Here is an 18,351-nt window from a genome sequence, read left to right on the forward strand (position 1 = left end):
AGTGTTATCATTTTGGCAGCTAGCAACACTAAATTTATTTAAGAAGCGGACCCAGCTGTTTTCTGTCTTCTGATGTGTGGTGGTTGTGGTTGACCTACATATATTTTCCATAAATGTACTTCAGCTGCCAGTAACTCCCACTTTGAATGTGCACAGAAACATTACCCAACCATCCAAGTTTACAGATATCTGAAAATCGAATGTGAACTTTTTTAGTGTATAGTGATAGTGTAGAGTTGAATTATTGGTTTAAGAATAGTTCCTCTCTGACACTGAAGTTCTTGTCATTGCTCCTTTAGATACAAATTGTGATTGTTTGGGCATGAGGAACCAAAACTAAAACTTGGGTCTTTTTTGTTTGTGTTTTAAAAACGGAAATTTATTTGGCTCTCTAAGTGGTTTCTGTATTGTATGCACTTCCTGAAAACCTGGTTTTCTGTGAATAGTTCTTATATAGCACTTCTAATCCTCCGGAGAACTCAAAGCTCTCTATACAACATACCACATTCACCCATTCACAGAAGCACTGTCTTCAATGCTTTGAAGTGCTTTCTAACTATACATTCACACACATTCATACTCCGATGGATGCATTGGAGTACACAAACCTTCCGAGATGACCCGCTCTACCTCCTGAGCTACAGCCACCCCAACGTGCTGTCATTGTCCTCACAAAACAATACTGGACATATGCCTTTTGACCTGATGTTGTGACACTTTAATGTGATCCTTTAAACATGAATGTAATGTGCATCATGATTACAATAAAATGGTTGCATTTAGAGATGTAATTAACTCAATATCACCTTATCGATTCTCTTATTCTCCATGGGTTCACATCGGCTCAATTTTGTGTCACCGCCATCTCTAAGCAGCATATCAAGACATTGTATTCATGCAAATTAATTGAATGCTGCATGGTCAACTGTTTGTGCATATTGGAGGCATTTCTCCTGCTTGTTGCGAGTAGTTTTGCTGTTGTTATTAAAAAAACAGTAATGTATTAGACATAAAACACTTTTCTTAAAAGTAATGCAGTACGTTACCTAATTACCTCCAGGAACAAGTAAGTCATTACCAGTGATGGGAGTAACGGCCTTACAAGTAACAGCATTACTAACGTTGTTACTTTTTTCAGTAACGAATAATCTAACTGATTACTATTCCTATCGTTACAACGCTGTTACAGTTACTAACAAGAAAATGCGGTCGCGTTACTATTTTTCAACAAACAGACGGTTGAAGCTGTGTTTACCGCATCTTATATCAGTTGCATGGAAGTAGCTGTAAGTAATCTGGGCGCTACATCTTTAAGCAGCTGCGTGCGCTCCCGCGGACGGTAATCACTTTCTAGCAGATGTTCACTTTTTGGCACAACACCTGGAGCTAAGGGAGCAAAACAATCGCATGAGTGCTGCTGTTTGACTGAGGAAGAATAAAGTAGTCGTGGTAATCCAGTCACATGACCACTTAAGATGACAAAGCAACAAGGTGATATATACCAGTTTATAAATTGTGTTGATAGGCCACGTAAAACCAGAGTCATGATAAACAATATATACGCGGCATTTTTTCCTGAATAGTTTTGTCACGTTTACTGTCTAACGACAGCGCTAGCAAGCACTCTCTGCTTATGAGCAGAAAAACAAAACAAACAAACAAAAAAAAACATAAATCACACCTTTCGTGTTGGTGGAAAAATGCACCATATCCACCAATCAAAAATGATATGGTAACATGACATTTGGTTGTTTAGGAAGAGGGGAAGTTTTAGGAGTGACAGCGAGAGAGAGAGAGAGAGAGACAGTGTAGAAAAAGAGAGAGAGAGAGTTTTGAGATGTAAGAGATTTGTGATGTTTAGAATGTTTGGAGTGTGTAGTTAATGTGTTGTCTTGTGTAGTTAGTGTGTAGTGTTGTGGATTATTTTGTGTTGTGTGTCAGAAAAATGAGGTGACTGCTGTCTCCAGGTAGAAACAGGAGTGGTACACCTGCTGTCTGCGATGTTCTCCTTTATAGTGAACAGAAATTATGTTTTTGGAGTGGCACAAATAATTTGTACTTTAGAAACATGAACAGGTAGAAACGGAGGCTGCAGCCTAACTGCTCATCACTGCTTGGGGAAGTTCGGAGTCGGGTTGGTGGGCTGGGATGGTTATGCAATTAGTTAAATCACCCTGGGGTATTGTCTAGCTTACCATTAGCTTTCTGTCTGTGCAGATGCTTGCAAGTTTAGTTAGTAGTTGTCAAGTTGTTTTTGTCTTTGGTGCATTTTGCACTTTACAATTGTGCTCTTGTCCTTTTGTGCAATAATATTAAAAGTAATGTCCATATCTACGCTACGGACTGTGCTGCTATTTTTCTTCTCTAGCTAGCAATCTGAAATCAGCTGATTGTAGCTCAAGTGCAAGTGGAACCAATACTGATATATTGATAATCAACTAACAAGTTCAGGGAATTGAACTAGTGGAAACTGGTTCTCGATTTGTGTTCCATGTTATATTAGACATAGAACTAGGACTAGAAAGAGAGCACCTCTTCTAACCCTCTGTGGTTATACACACACTCTACATTTAATCATTAGTTATTATTAATCTTTGTCAGTGTGCCTTTTTCCCTGTAAGCCTGTCTCCTTCCCCTCTCTCCCCTTACCCTTAATCTGTATACCTCGGTCATGGGAGATGATTATTCCTTCACCCTGTTTGCAAGTTCTCAACTATTCTACAGTCTTTATTCTAAAATACAAATATAATTTGGTTGTTGTTATAATTTGGTACAACAGCCTTTATTTATCTATGGATATATAGAGACATATAGATCATTCTGGCTAATGTTATAGCAACCTTTATTTCAAAATGTGTGTTAACAATATGTGTTGCTTAGAAACATATGCTTCAAATGTCCTTTTACATACATATCTGCATACCGATGTTGGTGTTTCACTGCATAGGTATATATTTTTTATTTTAATTTCACACAAGCCAAACATATGACCAAAAAATGACATGAGGTCATAAACCCATTATAGTACAGTATAGTTTAAAAAAAAAATTCTGCTGTTAACATTTAGTGATTGTCTCCCCAAGGATTTATAAAATGCAATTTACACAATTATACAATTATACAATTATACAATTTACATGTGCAGCATACCTCAGTTAATAATTACTCGTAATGTAGTCAATTCATGTATTGCTTTCAAGCGATGTAAAATGTAAAGCTTCAGTCAAAAAAAAGTAAAAGTAAATAAAAATTATTTAGTCCTAAAAAAATACCTAATGAAACTGTTGTTTTTAACTGTAATAATTCCACTTTCTCTTCTGTCAGCCATCTTTTCTTTAGTAATCTATAAGGCAAACAAGAAATAAACATTTTATACAGGAAACAGGACGTGAAATATAACAAGCAGCTGAGAAAAAAGAATCCAATAGCAGTGCCAGTCTCACCAACAACACACTTAATAGAAGAATAGACAACTGTTTCTTCTTGCAGACTTGGACGGGGATGTAAATTGGAAACATCTTGTTCTGTGTGGGACAAACAAGACACCACAGCCTCAGTGCAGTCAAAGCTTTACATTGTTGCCTGTTACAGTTAAACAGCACTATTTTTCATAGCTATGCTCATCAACCACTGCACTGTTTGAATTAAATTGTACAATTCACTGCAGCTTATCTTTAAATGTGGATATTGACAAACCATTAATATTTTCAATTTATACTGGGAGGCAGAGCCTTCAGCTCTCAGGCCAGTTACGTCTGGATCAGGTGACCACTGAATCCACCCTTAGTTATGCTGCCATAGGCTTGGGCTTTTGGGAGATTCCAGATTTCCAGTATAACTGTGAGAAACGTTTCGGCACTCATCCAAGTGACTTCTTCAGTCTCAGCTGACTACAGGTTTCCCCAAATCTTATAAACAGTACATTTGCATAATGACTGAAACCAGGTCAGTTCTTTGATCATGAATATGATGGTCTTTCCCTTTTCATGTAAATGGCCTCCTTGACTCCGCGCTCAAACCAGCGTTCCTCCCTGTCCAGGATGTGTACATCCTTATCATTGAAAGAGTGTCCACTGGCCTGTAGGTGTAAATAGACTGCGGATTCCTGGCCTGATGAGTTGGCTCTTCTGCGTTGATTTTCACCCAGGTGTCATGCACATACCTGAACCAATGACTTGCTGGTGTTCCAGGGTAGGATAACAGCATGGTTGTTGATCAATGGTCATGACAATTTGGATAATTAATGTTCTAAAAACTGACCTCACAGCCAGTGGGCTAGTTTCAGTCATTGTGCAAAGGTACTGTTCAAAAGGTTGAGGAAACCTGCAGTCAGTTGAGATTGAAGAAGTCACTTGGATTAGTGATAAAACATTTCTGCCATGGAAAACATTACATCCAGATGAACAGAATTAACTGTCTTTTTATACATGGATGATTGAGCATGCATCAAGACATTAATAAGCATTAATATATAATCCTAAAACCGGACCCTTACACTATACTTTCGGACCACAAATCAAATGTGTGTGTAGACTAAGCTTATCTCCAAATTCTGTTTGTATATTTAATCTTAAGCATCAAGTCTGCAGCTGAAAGAATAAAAATATATTTATTTTAAAATTTGCAGCATATTTTAAGTGCAAATTAGACTCTCAGCTGGGGATTGCTTAAATTTTTTTTCTTTTGTTCTTTCTTATGCACTGTTGAGCTGTACCTTGCTAAAACCACTGAATGATTATTATTATTATTATTACTGTGTCTCACATTGTCATGGGAATGTGCATGTAAAAATTTCTTGATGTAGAAAATATATACTTTTGTGTGTGTGTGTGTGTGTGTGTGTGTGTGTGTGTGTGTGTGTGTGTGTGTGTGTGTGTGTGTTTGGAACCAGTAAAGCTGGAATATATACATACCTTTGTTCTCCTTTATTTTTACAACCGCATAAATCACATCTGGACATGAAGAGAAAAAGCAAAACAATCTGTTAGCATGGTCTTTGTTTTCTTTTGCATTTGCATCTGGATAATTTTATGTTATCAATATTAATTAAAACACTGCAGAAGTTAATTGTTTTGTGCTTTTTTTTTACCTTCCTTCTTCCTTGGAAGGCATCGGTGGGCAAGAGATGAAAACAGGGCGTTGTTGGAATGCTACTACGCAAGTAACCCCGGCAGAAGGGGCTACATGAATAGGATGACGGACCTATGGATTCTTCGATACCCAACATCCACAATGACGGCGAAACAACTAGTAGCTCAGTGTTCCAACATTCGAAAGAAGGGACTGCTCTCACAGCTAGAGATTGATGAGGTACAACACAAATGCTACGGCAAGGAGGAGTCAGGACGCCAGGTCAGGGGGGAGATATCATCACCCCCACCCGAGATTGGGTACATAGCCCCAAGTGCGATAGGAGAAGGATCGTTGAGTGCGAGAGGAACTGACCTGAAAAATAGGATAATGGCCAAGCTTGAAACCTGGATCCCCCGTAGCCGGTTACCAAGATTACGTGAAGTACCCTCAGAAGGTCTGCTAGATGATGTTAATGCAGCATTACGGACAATACCTACAACCACCGTTACCGACACTAACAAGCTGATCTACAATACGGCAGCAGTGATCAGTGAGATGCTTGGCTACAAGTTGAACAGCCACAAGGGGCAGTACCCTCCATGGAGAAGGAGGCTAGAGGGCAGACAAAGGAGGTGCATAAGAAATACAGCAAGCTGTCCATACCTGAGGCCTTGGAAACTGCCAAGCAAAGACTCACAGCCTTGGCCAGCCGCTTGAGGAGGTACACCAGAGAGATAGAAGGCAGGAGAATAAACCAGCTGTTCTCCATAGAACCAGCAAAGGTGTACTCTCAGTGGCAAGGGAACAATAATAAGAGAACAGCACCACCAAGGCTGGAGACGGAGCAATACTGGAAGAGCATATGGGAGAAGGACGCAACCTATAACGGCAATGCTCAGTGGCTAGTGGATCTGAGGGCAGACCACAGCCACCTCCCTGAACAGGGTCCAGTAACCATCACAGTGGCAGATATCCAAGAAAGGGTCTCTAGTATGAAGAGTTGGACAGCACCAGGGCCCGACATGGTTCACGCCTACTGGCTAAAGAAGCTGACTGCACTCCACGAGCGTCTGGCAGCACAAATGAACCAGCTGCTAGTTAACGAGAGACACCCGGAATGGCTAACCAAAGGTCGGACGGTCCTGATCCCCAAGGACCCCAAGAAGGGACCGGTCCCCTCCAACTACCGACCAATAACCTGCCTCAGTACTACATGGAAGCTCCTGTCAGGCATCATATCGGCTAAGATGAACAGGCACATGGGTCAATACATGAGTGGGACACAGAAAGGAATTGGCAAGAATACCAGAGGCGCAAAACACCAGCTACTGGTAGACAGAACAGTCAGCCGAGACTGCAAGACCAGACTGACCAACCTGTGCACTGCCTGGATTGATTACAAGAAGGCCTATGACTCAATGCCCCACAGCTGGATACTGGAATGCCTAGAATTGTACAAGATCAATGGGACCCTAAGAGCCTTCATCAGGAACTCAATGGGGATGTGGCGTACAACACTAGAGGCCAACTCCAAGCCCATAGCACAAGTCACCATCAAGTGCGGGATCTACCAAGGAGATGCTCTGTCCCCACTGCTGTTCTGCATAGGCCTGAACCCCCTCAGTGAGATCATTAACAAGACTGGCTACGGATACCGACTACGGAACGGAGCAGTTGTCAGCCACCTCCTGTACATGGATGACATCAAGCTGTATGCCAAGAGTGAACGAGACATCAATTCACTGATCCACACTACCAGCCTATACAGCAATGACATTGGAATGTCGTTCGGACTGGAGGAGTGTAGTCGGATGGTAACAAAGAGAGGGAAGGTAGTCAGAACTGAGGGGATTGAACTACCAGAAGGCAACATTGCAGACATAGAGGACAGTTACAAGTACCTGGGGATCCCGCAGGCAAATGGGAACCATGAAGAGGCCGCTAGAAAGGCTGCAACCACCAAGTACCTGCAGAGGGTCAGGCAAGTCCTGAGGAGTCAGCTGAATGGTAAGAACAAGATCCGGGCCATCAACACGTACGCCCTGCCCATGATCAGGTACCCTGCTGGGGTAATAGGCTGGCCAAAGGAGGAGATAGAAGCCACTGACATAAAGACAAGAAAGCTCCTTACCATGCATGGAGGGTTTCACCCCAAGTCCAGCACCCTGAGGCTGTACGCTAAGCGGAAGGAAGGGGGCCGGGGACTGGTGAGTGTCAGCACCACAGTCCAGGATGAGACAACGAACATCCAAGAATACATTGGGAAGATGGCCCCAACTGACCGAGTGCTCAGTGAATACCTCAGGCAGCAGAAACCCAAGAAAGAGGAGGGAGACGAGGAACCATCATGGAAGGACAGGCCCCTGCACGGTATGTACCACCGGCAGATAGAGGAGGTGGCTGATATCCAGAAATCCTACCAGTGGCTGGACAAAGCTGGACTGAAAGAAAGCACAGAGGCACTAATCATGGCAGCACAAGAACAAGCTCTGAGTACAAGATCCATAGAGGCTGGGGTCTATCACACCAGGCAAGACCCCAGGTGCAGGCTGTGTAAAGATGCCCCAGAGACAATCCAGCACATAACAGCAGGGTGCAAGATGCTAGCAGGCAAGGCATACATGGAATGCCATAACCAAGTGGCCGGCATAGTGTACAGGAACATCTGTGCCGAGTATAACCTGGAAGTCCCGAGGTCAAAATGGGAGACGCCCCCAAGGGTGGTGGAGAATCACCGAGCTAAGATCCTGTGGGACTTCCAGATACAGACGGACAAAATGGTGGTGGCTAACCAACCGGACATAGTGGTGGTAGACAAACAGAAGAAGACGGCCGTAGTGATCGATGTAGCGGTTCCGAATGACAGCAATATCAGGAAGAAGGAACACGAGAAGCTGGAGAAATACCAAGGGCTCAGAGAAGAGCTCGAGAGGATGTGGAGGGTGAAGGTAATGGTGGTCCCCGTGGTAATCGGAGCACTAGGTGCGGTGACTCCCAAGCTAGGCGAGTGGCTCCAGCAGATCCCGGGAATAACATCGGAGATCTCTGTCCAGAAGAGCGCAGTCCTGGGAACAGCTAAGATACTGCGCAGGACCCTCAAGCTCCCAGGCCTCTGGTAGAGGACCCGAGCTTGAAGGATAAACCGCCCGCAGGGGCGTGCTGGGTGTTTTTTATGTTAAAGGGGCTTCCCCTTATATATATACAGTTGTGGTCAAAAGTTTACATACACTTGTAAACAGTATAATATAATGGCTCTACCGAGTGTCCCGTTATTTCTAAAACTCTGATTTTTCTCTGATAGAGTGATTGGAACAGATACTTCTTTGTCACAAAAAACATTCATGAAGTTTGGTTCTTTAATGACTTTATTATGGGTTAACAGAAAAAAGTGATCACATCTGCTGGTTCAAAAATATACATACAGCAGTGCTAATATTTGGTTACATGTCCCTTAGCCATTTTCACTTCAATTAGGCGCTTTTGGTAGCCATCCACAAGCTTCTGGTGGAATCTTTGACCACTCCTCTTGACAGAATTAGTGCAGTTCAGTTAAATTTGATGGCTTTCTGACATGGACTTGTTTCTTCAGCATTGTCCACGTGTTTTCAATGGGGTTTAAGTCAGGACTTTGGGAAGGCCATTCTAAAACCCTTATTCTAGCCTGATTTAGCCATTTCTTTACCACTTTTGATGTGTGTTTGTCCTGTTGGAACACCCAACTGCGCCCAAGACCCAACCTTCATGCTGATGATTTTAGGCTATATTGAAGAATGTGAAGGTAATCCTCCTTCTTCATTGTCCCATTTACTCTCTGTAAAGCACCAGTTCCATTGGCAGCAAAACAGCCCCACAGCATAATACTCCCACCACCATGCTTTATTGTAGGCATGGTGTTCTTGGGGTCAAAGGCCTCACCTTTTCTCCTCCAAACATATCGCTGGGCATTGTGGCCAAAAAGCTCGATTTTTGTTTAGTCTGACCACAGAACTTTCCTCCAGAAGGTCTTATCTTTGTCCATGTGATCAGCAGCAAACTTCAGTCGAGCCTTAAGGTGCCGCTTTTGGAGCAAGGGCTTCCTTCTTGCACGGCAGCCTCTCAGTCCATGGAGACGCAAAACACGTTTAACTGTGGACAATGACACCTGTGTTCCAGCAGCTTCTAATTCTTGGCAGATCTGCCTTTTGGTGATTCTTGGTTGACTCTTTACCCTCCTGACCAATTTTCTCTCAGCAGCAGGTGATAGCTTGCGTTCTCTTCCTGATCTTGGCAGTGACGAAACAGTGCCATGCACTTTATACTTACAAACAATTGTTTGCACTGTTGCTCTTGGGACATGCAGCTGCTATGAAATGGCCCCAAGTGACTTTCCTGACTTGTTCAAGTCAATAATTCACTTTTTCAGATCCATGCTGAGCTCCTTTGACTTTCCCATTGTAGCATTTGTGGGCGTTTGTATCCAATGAGCCCTATTTAACTGGTCTAAGAGAAGTCACCAGCTGTCGTCACTCATAATCACTCACAAGAAGTTAAGAGGCCATGCTATGAAGCTCAGTTCACTGACAACTTTCTAAGTCACCAAAATTGCTAATTCATGTTGCTGTATGTATATTTTTGACCCAGCAGATGTGATCACTTTTTTCTGTTAACCCATAATAGAGTCATTAAAGAACCAAACTTCATGAATGTTTTTTGTGACAAAGAAGTATCTGTTCCAATCACTCTATCAGAGGAAAATCAGAGTTTTAGAAATAACGGGACACTCGGTAGAGCCATTATGTTACATTGTTTACAAGTGTATGTAAACTTTTGACCACAACTGTATATATAAGATGTATAAGGTGCTACTGTATGTGTTTAGAGTCTGATGAAGTTTTCTTTTGTATTTTTCTTACAGAGTTTAAAAGAGGCTGTGATGACTCACTCCACCCATGTGGCATGTCTTGTTTGAAGGCATTGAAGGGGTGGAGTGGCTGATTCCCAATTAGTGACAATCGCAACAGGGCCCAGTGTTGCTACAGTTACAGTTAAAGTACACTGTAAAAGCCTTCAGAGCTCGGTCGCTGGGTGGCACTTTTGTTTTTTTTTTTTGTTTTTCTTTGGTTTGGTTTTGCACTAAATAACATTGCTTACATCATTCTTCCACCCATGAACTCATCTACACCACTGATTGTACTGACTACAAATGCCATGGTTTGTGTAAGGTTTTTCTTAGTTTTTCTTATTTAAAATAAATTATTTTTTGAATAATACTTGTATGCATGGCCGTGTGGCACAGCGTGTTACACATAGGAGCTTGCCAATCTAAATGTGATTTATTTGTGAGCATTTTGGGTTTTGTTGGTGTGGACTTATTGCGAGGATGGTAGGTTTTGTGCAAAGTGGATTGTTTGACAGCTGGGCAGGTGGGAGCTATTGGCACTTCTTAGTGTGGTGGGTGTTTGTGTGGAGTCTCCCTCGGTAAGCAGCATTGTCTGTTTGGACTCATTGGTTTTTATTTTTATTTTTTTTGTTTTTGTGTGTTTTTGCGGTCAGAGCATTTTGCTCGTGGACAAGTCTAGAGCTGTTAGATGAGTAACCAGCTTGCTGGGGGCCTAACCGGGTTACTGGGTTGAGTGTTTAAAGAGCCAATCGCTAATCTGCATGAAGACAAATGTTCATGGTATAGATAAGTTGGGATAGGCAGGTAAGTACAGGGCGGATTTTCAGTTACTGAGGGATTTTCGTCTTTTTATTGACCAGGGACAACGCTGTTTTTTGACTTTGTGTTTTTTCCTCCTTTACCTTAAAGAGTCAGTGCAGGAATAGAGGAATTTTTTTGCTGTGCCATGTAAAAATGTCCTGATCGTTGAACTAAAAACAGCTTTCGAGAGTTGCAGACAAGTATCAACTTGTTTTGAGTGGTCTTGGTGATTAATGAAGAAGTATTTAAAAAACAAACAAACAAACAAAAACTGTAAATAATTTACAGTTGGTTGAAAAAGGAGTGTTGGGCAAAAGGGAGTGATTAATACTGCCACCTGGTGTTTAACCCAGAAAGTTTTTTGAGCAGCATATTTAGTGAAAATATTTTAATCTACATGATGATAATTTACTTGGTTTAGTATAAAATAAAAGCAACACTACCCTAATTTTATTCTAAAAAGAACAGAACTACACTCTGGATAGAATTTAATTTTATTCCAAACATAATTTTCGGGGGGGGCATGTGTGGTGGACCACTACAGGGCTCCACTCACACCCGGTGTATAGGAAGTGTGTTCCTGTGTGTTTTGTGGTGCGATATGCACAGTTGATGTTGTAGATGAATAAAGAAGGAGTGAGAATTGAGAGAATCTCCAAAACGATAAGTGCCTTATTTTATCTATTGTAATATGAAAGGAATTCCCTCCAAGCTATTATGTCTGCCACTTTCACAGGGGAAGAGATGGCCTCATCTGACATCAAAACAGCATCAGGTAAGTGAGTACTTCAGTAAACTCAGCTAATAGGCAGACCGACAGAGTTAGAGATGAAAAAAAAATGTTGTTAATCAGACACAATTTAAACATGTTTTTCATCTACCGAGAAAATAAGCTATAAAACCAAATCGTCAGAAATCAGTTATCATTAAATTCATTTGTGCATCATTTCCCTCTGTGGGGTTTAAATTGGGATGAGGTGCACTGGATCCCAAGGAATAATTTTTATTACTGTTTAAATGTCATGTTTGTTGTTTTGTTTTTCTTTTGTTTTTTGTTATCTCAGTGTATTTTCTGTTATTATGCTAACAGTATTTGAAGGCTACAAAACAACCTCAAATGACTGGTCATTATTCACACCCAGAAGAGTGCTATTAGGTAAGCAACTGCATGCACTTAACATTTTCTTGTGGCTCTCTTCAGTGTAATTATATTTCAACTACAACAAGCTTTGCTCTTAGATTTATGATGTTACCAATAACAATGATGTAAATTGGTGAGTTGTGCAGATGCATGAAATGTCATGATCCTGGGTTTTTACTCAGTGGATTTCCAAGTTTGTGTGTTATGAGTTCTATGGTTGGTTAATGTTTATATAGATTCTTCAAGTCGTCTTTGTGATATATTTAGTCTTATTTTGTCATACATCATGTTTGAGTAATTCCCCCTTAGTGTTTCCCCTAGCATCTAGTTTCCTATGTTAGTTATTAATGTCTCCCTGTGAAGTCCGTCTTGTCTCCATGTTTTGTTTTTTTGCCCTTTTCCTTTGTCATGTCTCTGTTTCTCCCTAGCTGTCTGTTGCTCTCTCAGCTCAGTCATGTCTCCATCTGGGCTGTGTTCTTTTTCCCAAATCTGTTGTCTCCATGTTTGTTTTATACCCAATTCCAGTGTCTAGGTCATTTGTCTTAGTCATGGTCTCGGTGGTGTCTGTTAACTATGTAAATTCTCTGTCTCCGTGTGCTCTCTGTTGCTCTCGCTCTCTCACTTTCTGCGTCCCTCGCTCTCACCTTCCTCCTGCATCAGGCTGAGTGTCTTAGTCTGCGTCTTAATGTGTTTCGTGCCTTATTTTGACAGTCTCGTCTCATGTGCGTTGTGTTTAGTTTCACTTTAGTTATCTCATCATGCCTGATTTGTTCCCAGCTGCCTCGACTTTCTTGAGTGTTTATATACAGGGAGTGCAGAATTATTAGGCAAGTTGTATTTTTGAGGAATAATTTTATTATTGAACAACAACCATGTTCTCAATGAACCCAAAAAACTCATTAATATCAAAGCTGAATGTTTTTGGAAGTAGTTTTTAGTTTGTTTTTAGTTTTAGCTATTTTAGGGGGATATCTGTGTGTGCAGGTGACTATTACTGTGCATAATTATTAGGCAATTTAACAAAAAACAAATATATACCCATTTCAATTATTTATTTTTACCAGTGACACCAATATAACATCTCCACATTCACAAATATACATTTCTGACATTCAAAAACAAAACAAAAACAAATCAGTGACCAATATAGCCACCTTTCTTTGCAAGGACACTCAAAAGCCTGCCATCCATGGATTCTGTCAGTGTTTTGATCTGTTCACCATCAACATTGCGTAAAGCAGCAACCACAGCCTCCCAGACACTGTTCAGAGAGGTGTACTGTTTTCCCCCCTTGTAAATCTCACATTTGATGATGGACCACAGGTTCTCAATGGGGTTCAGATCAGGTGAACAAGGAGGCCATGTCATTAGTTTTTCTTCTTTTATACCCTTTCTTGCCAGCCACGCTGTGGAGTACTTGGACGCGTGTGATGGAGCATTGTCCTGCATGAAAATCATGTTTTTCTTGAAGGATGCAGACTTCTTCCTGTACCACTGCTTGAAGAAGGTGTCTTCCAGAAACTGGCAGTAGGACTGGGAGTTGAGCTTGACTCCATCCTCAACCCGAAAAGGCCCCACAAGCTCATCTTTGATGATACCAGCCCAAACCAGTACTACACCTCCACCTTGCTGGCGTCTGAGTCGGACTGGAGCTCTCTGCCCTTTACCAATCCAGCCACGGGCCCATCCATCTGGCCCATCAAGACTCACTCTCATTTCATCAGTCCATAAAACCTTAGAAAAATCAGTCTTGAGATATTTCTTGGCCCAGTCTTGACGTTTCAGCTTGTGTGTCTTGTTCAGTGGTGGTCGTCTTTCAGCCTTTCTTACCTTGGCCATGTCTCTGAGTATTGCACACCTTGTGCTTTTGGGCACTCCAGTGATGTTGCAGCTCTGAAATATGGCCAAACTGGTGGCAAGTGGCATCTTGGCAGCTGCACGCTTGACTTTTCTCAGTTCATGGGCAGTTATTTTGCGCCTTGGTTTTTCCACACGCTTCTTGCGACCCTGTTGACTATTTTGAATGAAATGCTTGATTGTTCGATGATCACGCTTCAGAAGCTTTGCAATTTTGAGACTGCTGCATCCCTCTGCAAGATATCTCACTATTTTTGACTTTTCTGAGCCTGTCAAGTCCTTCTTTTGACCCATTTTGCCAAAGGAAAGGAAGTTGCCTAATAATTATGCACACCTGATATAGGGTGTTGATGTCATTAGACCACACCCCTTCTCATTACAGAGATGCACATCACCTAATATGCTTAATTGCTTTCGGGCCTATACAGCTTGGAGTAAGACAACATGCATGAAGAGGATGATGTGGACAAAATACTCATTTGCCTAATAATTCTGCACTCCCTGTATTGTCCTAGTCTCTCTTTGTCCAGTTTGTCCTCTTGCCTTGCTTTCATTGTATGCAAATGTCTGCATTTGTACAAAAAAACAATCTGTGCCCGGTCACGACATGAAAACTGGAGCTCACATTACTGTTTTTCAAACTGGCTGGCGAACTGTGTATTAAAATATTGTTTGTCACTTAAAAAAATACATCAAATCATTTTTTTTCTTTTTTTTTAAAGATTAAACCAAGTTTTGTTTCTTTTATTTCATCTTAGCTGTTGTTGCAACCATTGTTTTGGTTCTTGCTGGATTTGCTTGTTCTGCTTGTTGCAAAAATGGGTCCACAGGTAAGAGACAGCTGTTTAACTGTTAAAATTCATGTTATGATTTCTAGCAATTTCAAGAAATCTAAAGAAAAAAAATCCTCAACAGAAACAGTGGAAATAATTAATTGAAACCGCAGTCATATGTATCTGCAGTAGCATTCTGTGTATCATTATTATTGTTATTATTTTTATTTGGTTACGCTTTATTTGTATTAATGAGTTTGGTTTTGCCAGTGCTATTGACACATGTAATATCCAGACAACATAAAATAATGCCAAGCTTCTGAAAGGCAAAATAAATACACCTAAGTCATATAATAATAATGGATTGCATTTTATATAGCACTTTTCGAGACCCTCAAAGAGCTTTACAATTCCACTATTCATTCACTCACTGGTGGAGTCAAGCTAATAACAAACAGGATAAATATATGCAAACTACAGGAACGTTTAGAAAACAAAAGAAAGGCACACATTGGAGGAAAAAAAGCACTTGGAAGGAGTGCAAAATTAATAGTCTGTATGTGAGTGGCCTGAGTGATGAGACTTACTTAGACCATGGCTCCAATTGGAGAAGTAAGTGGGCAGTGGTGGAGTGTGGGGGGGAGAGTGTTTATTGACAGCCCAAATAGCCCAGGGGATGAAATTGTTTGTGTAGCACCTAGTCGAGCCACAAAGGCTAAGTTCTGCAGCTTGTATCTGAAGCTGACTTTCTCTCACAACCTCACAGACCCCCCTGACAACATAGCGCCCGTTGTTGCAATTCTTTGCACATATGTTGGTGTACTTGGAGTGCATTACCTTTAAACTGCTGTTCCTTTGCTATTGGCTTACTTTTTTCTTAGCTATCATCCCTTACTACCCAGTACACAACTGCTGATATTAGATGTAATAAACAACAAACTGAAATGAATGATTTGGCCGCAGATTGGTATTTTGTCACCAATATCCAATCCAACTTTCTATGTTAGAATGGGACCGATATCCCAACGATTCCAATATCAAATTGGTGCATCTTTTATGTTGGGTTTTGTCTTTTTATCATTTCTTAACTCTGTGCAGACATCATCAATATCACTTCTCTGTATATATTAAAAACCGCACATTTCCAGTCAAATTTTTACATGTTGCATTTTTATATTCAGTTTGTTATGATAAATATATCACACATATATTTCAGAATCAAGGGAACCAGCACCGGCAGAGACATCTTGTGCTGTAGAAGTGCCACAAGATGAAGACAAAAAGAAAACTGCTTGTGAGTTCAAGCAGTTTTATATATGGAAAGATTTCCAATACAGTTTGGTAATATTTAACAGATTGTATACATTTATGTTAAATTATTTTAAAATTAATGTTAAGCTTATTTCTCTAGGCACCATTAATAATTAAATTAACTGGTTTCTTGAAATATTTCTAATAACTGTCTTTCTTATGGCACAACAGTGTCTCAGCCCCATTTGGACCAAAATTAGCAGTGTGTGTGTGTGTGTGTGTGTGTGTGTCTGTGTGTGTGTGTATAGTGACTTGATAAAGTATTCATACCGCTTAAACCTTTACAAATTTTGTGACCTTACAACCACAAACTTCAGTGTTTTTTATTGAGATTTTCTGTGATAGACCAACACAAAGCAGCACATAAGATACGGGTTAGCAAAGGAGTATGGCCTGAGGACAGGTAGGAGGATGACAGGCAAAAAACAGAAATCAGGAGTGAGCCAGAGTTGGGAGGGGTATCAGTAGGTAGCCAGGTGGGGAATTGAGACTGTGTGAAAAGAAACCAGGAGTACCAATCCAGAGGGTGCTAAACAATCCAATATAGTGCGGACAAACGGGCAGGCAGATGGTGAGTAACAATACTGTTCCAACAGCCAGTGAGCAGGTAGTCTAGTGTGCAGAAAAAGAGGGTTCTAACTGCAAAAAGTTGAGGACTGGGAAGATCCAAAAATACAAGGAGCACAAGGAGAAGCGACACTGGCCTTAAGTATTCCTCTGCCCTAGATTTTGACAGCTGGAAACTGCAGAGGACCCCGGTGCAGAGGCAGTGTCATGACCAAACCTGGCGAGGCTCCTCCTGACAATTTTAAGCAAATAAAAATCTGAATGTGTGGCATGCGTTTGTATTCAGCCCCCTGTACTCCAATGCCCCTAATTAAAAACAGTGCTCATTTGAACTCCTCTCAAGGAGCACTGTTCAATCCATCGAAATCCAAAAATGGAAAAAGTATGCTACAACTGCAAACCCTACCTAAACTGACAGACTGAACAAAAAGAGCACTGGTCAGAGAAGCTTTCCAGAGGCCGATGGTCACTCTGGAGGAGCTGCAGATTTCCATAGCTCAGGTGGGAGAATCTGTCCACAGGACAACTGCAAGTCATGTATTCCACAAATCTGGCCTATATGGAAAAGTGTCAAGAAGTCATGGTTGACAGAAAGACATAAGAAGTCATGTTTGGAGTTTGCCAGGAGCCTTGAGCAAATATGTGGAAGAAGGTGCTCTGGTCAGACAATGTCATGGTCCTGAGTCTGGTGACTTGCTTTTGATTATTTATGTTCTTTGTCTCTGTTTGTTTCTTGTTACACTTTAGTGATTTTTAGATCTTAGGTTTTGTACTCTTCCTCCTGCATATTTCATGTGTCATGTTGAGTCAGTTATGTTTTCTTCTCTATGTTCGTGTGTCTCCAAAGTCAGTCATGTCTCCATGTCACAGTTTGTTACTCTTTTCTCTGTGCTCCATGTTCACTCTGTCTTCCCTGTGTGCTGCGTCTCTTTATTCCACGTCTCCGTGCCCGTCTTGTGTTTCCTGTTTTACTATGACAGATTTGTATCCTTCGTTAATGTTTTAAGTTTTGCTTTCTCCCCATTTCATTTTGTTTGATTACTCTCTGCTGTGTTTCATTTCCTTGTTACTCCTTTGTGTATTTAAAAACTGTGTTTTCCACTGCCCTTCATCACATCATACCCTAACAGTGTTGTGTGTTTCCTCTGTGTTTCTGGTAATGTTCTGGTTCCCAGTTTTTGTCTTCTAGTTTCCTAGTTTTCTAGGTGGAGTTTCATGTTTGAGTTTCTAGTTTAGTTTCCTTGTATCTCATCATAGAGGTTTTGTACAGGCTAAATAAAGCTGCCTCCCTGAGTTATTCCTTGGATTCCTGTGAGTCTTGCGTTTGGGTCCTTCATCTTGCCTGCTGCACAGCATAACATGACAGACCAGATTGAAGGTAAAGTTTTGGGACTAAAGGCAAAGCGCTAAGTGTGGCGGAAAAGTAACACTGCTCATCTCCCTGAGCACAACATCCCCACTGTGAAACATGGTGGTGGCAGCATCATGCTATGGGGATGCTTTTCTTCAGCAGGGACAGGGAAGCTAGTTAGAGTTGATGGGAAGATGGATGGAGCTAAATACAGGACAATCCTGTTGGAGTTGGCTGCGAATGACTTGAGACTGGAAAGGAGATTCACCTTCCAACAGACAGTGACACTAAACATACAGCAAAAGCTACAATGGAATAGTTTAGATCAAAGAATATATTCATGTGTTAGAATGGTCCAAAGTCTGTGACAAGAATTGAAAATAGTTGTTCACAGACACACTCCATCCAATCTGGCTGAGCTTGAACTATTTTGAAATGAAGAATGGGCAAAAATGTTAATCTCTAGATGTGAAAGTTATGTTGAATTTACTAAATCCGTGTATATGTGTGTCTGTGTGCGTAAGTATACATAAAACAACAAAATTAATTAAAAAAACAATTAATTAATCTGTAACAAAATTATATATGCTATATGTGT

General features: G+C 41.0%; 1 long non-coding RNA gene across 1 annotated transcript; it reads left to right on the forward strand.

The window, feature by feature from the left end:
* The first annotated feature begins 11,487 nt into the window (after positions 1–11,487).
* On the forward strand, positions 11,488–14,571 carry LOC309701904. Its single transcript, XR_014275300.1, has 3 exons — positions 11,488–11,528; positions 11,853–11,909; positions 14,510–14,571. It is a non-coding gene; the product is annotated as an uncharacterized lncRNA (long non-coding RNA).
* The last annotated feature ends 3,780 nt before the right edge of the window (positions 14,572–18,351 follow it).

The sequence above is a fragment of the Aulonocara stuartgranti genome (genome assembly GCF_965226115.1).
Source record: "Aulonocara stuartgranti genome assembly, chromosome: 3".
In the NCBI taxonomy this organism is placed as follows: domain Eukaryota; kingdom Metazoa; phylum Chordata; class Actinopteri; order Cichliformes; family Cichlidae; genus Aulonocara; species Aulonocara stuartgranti.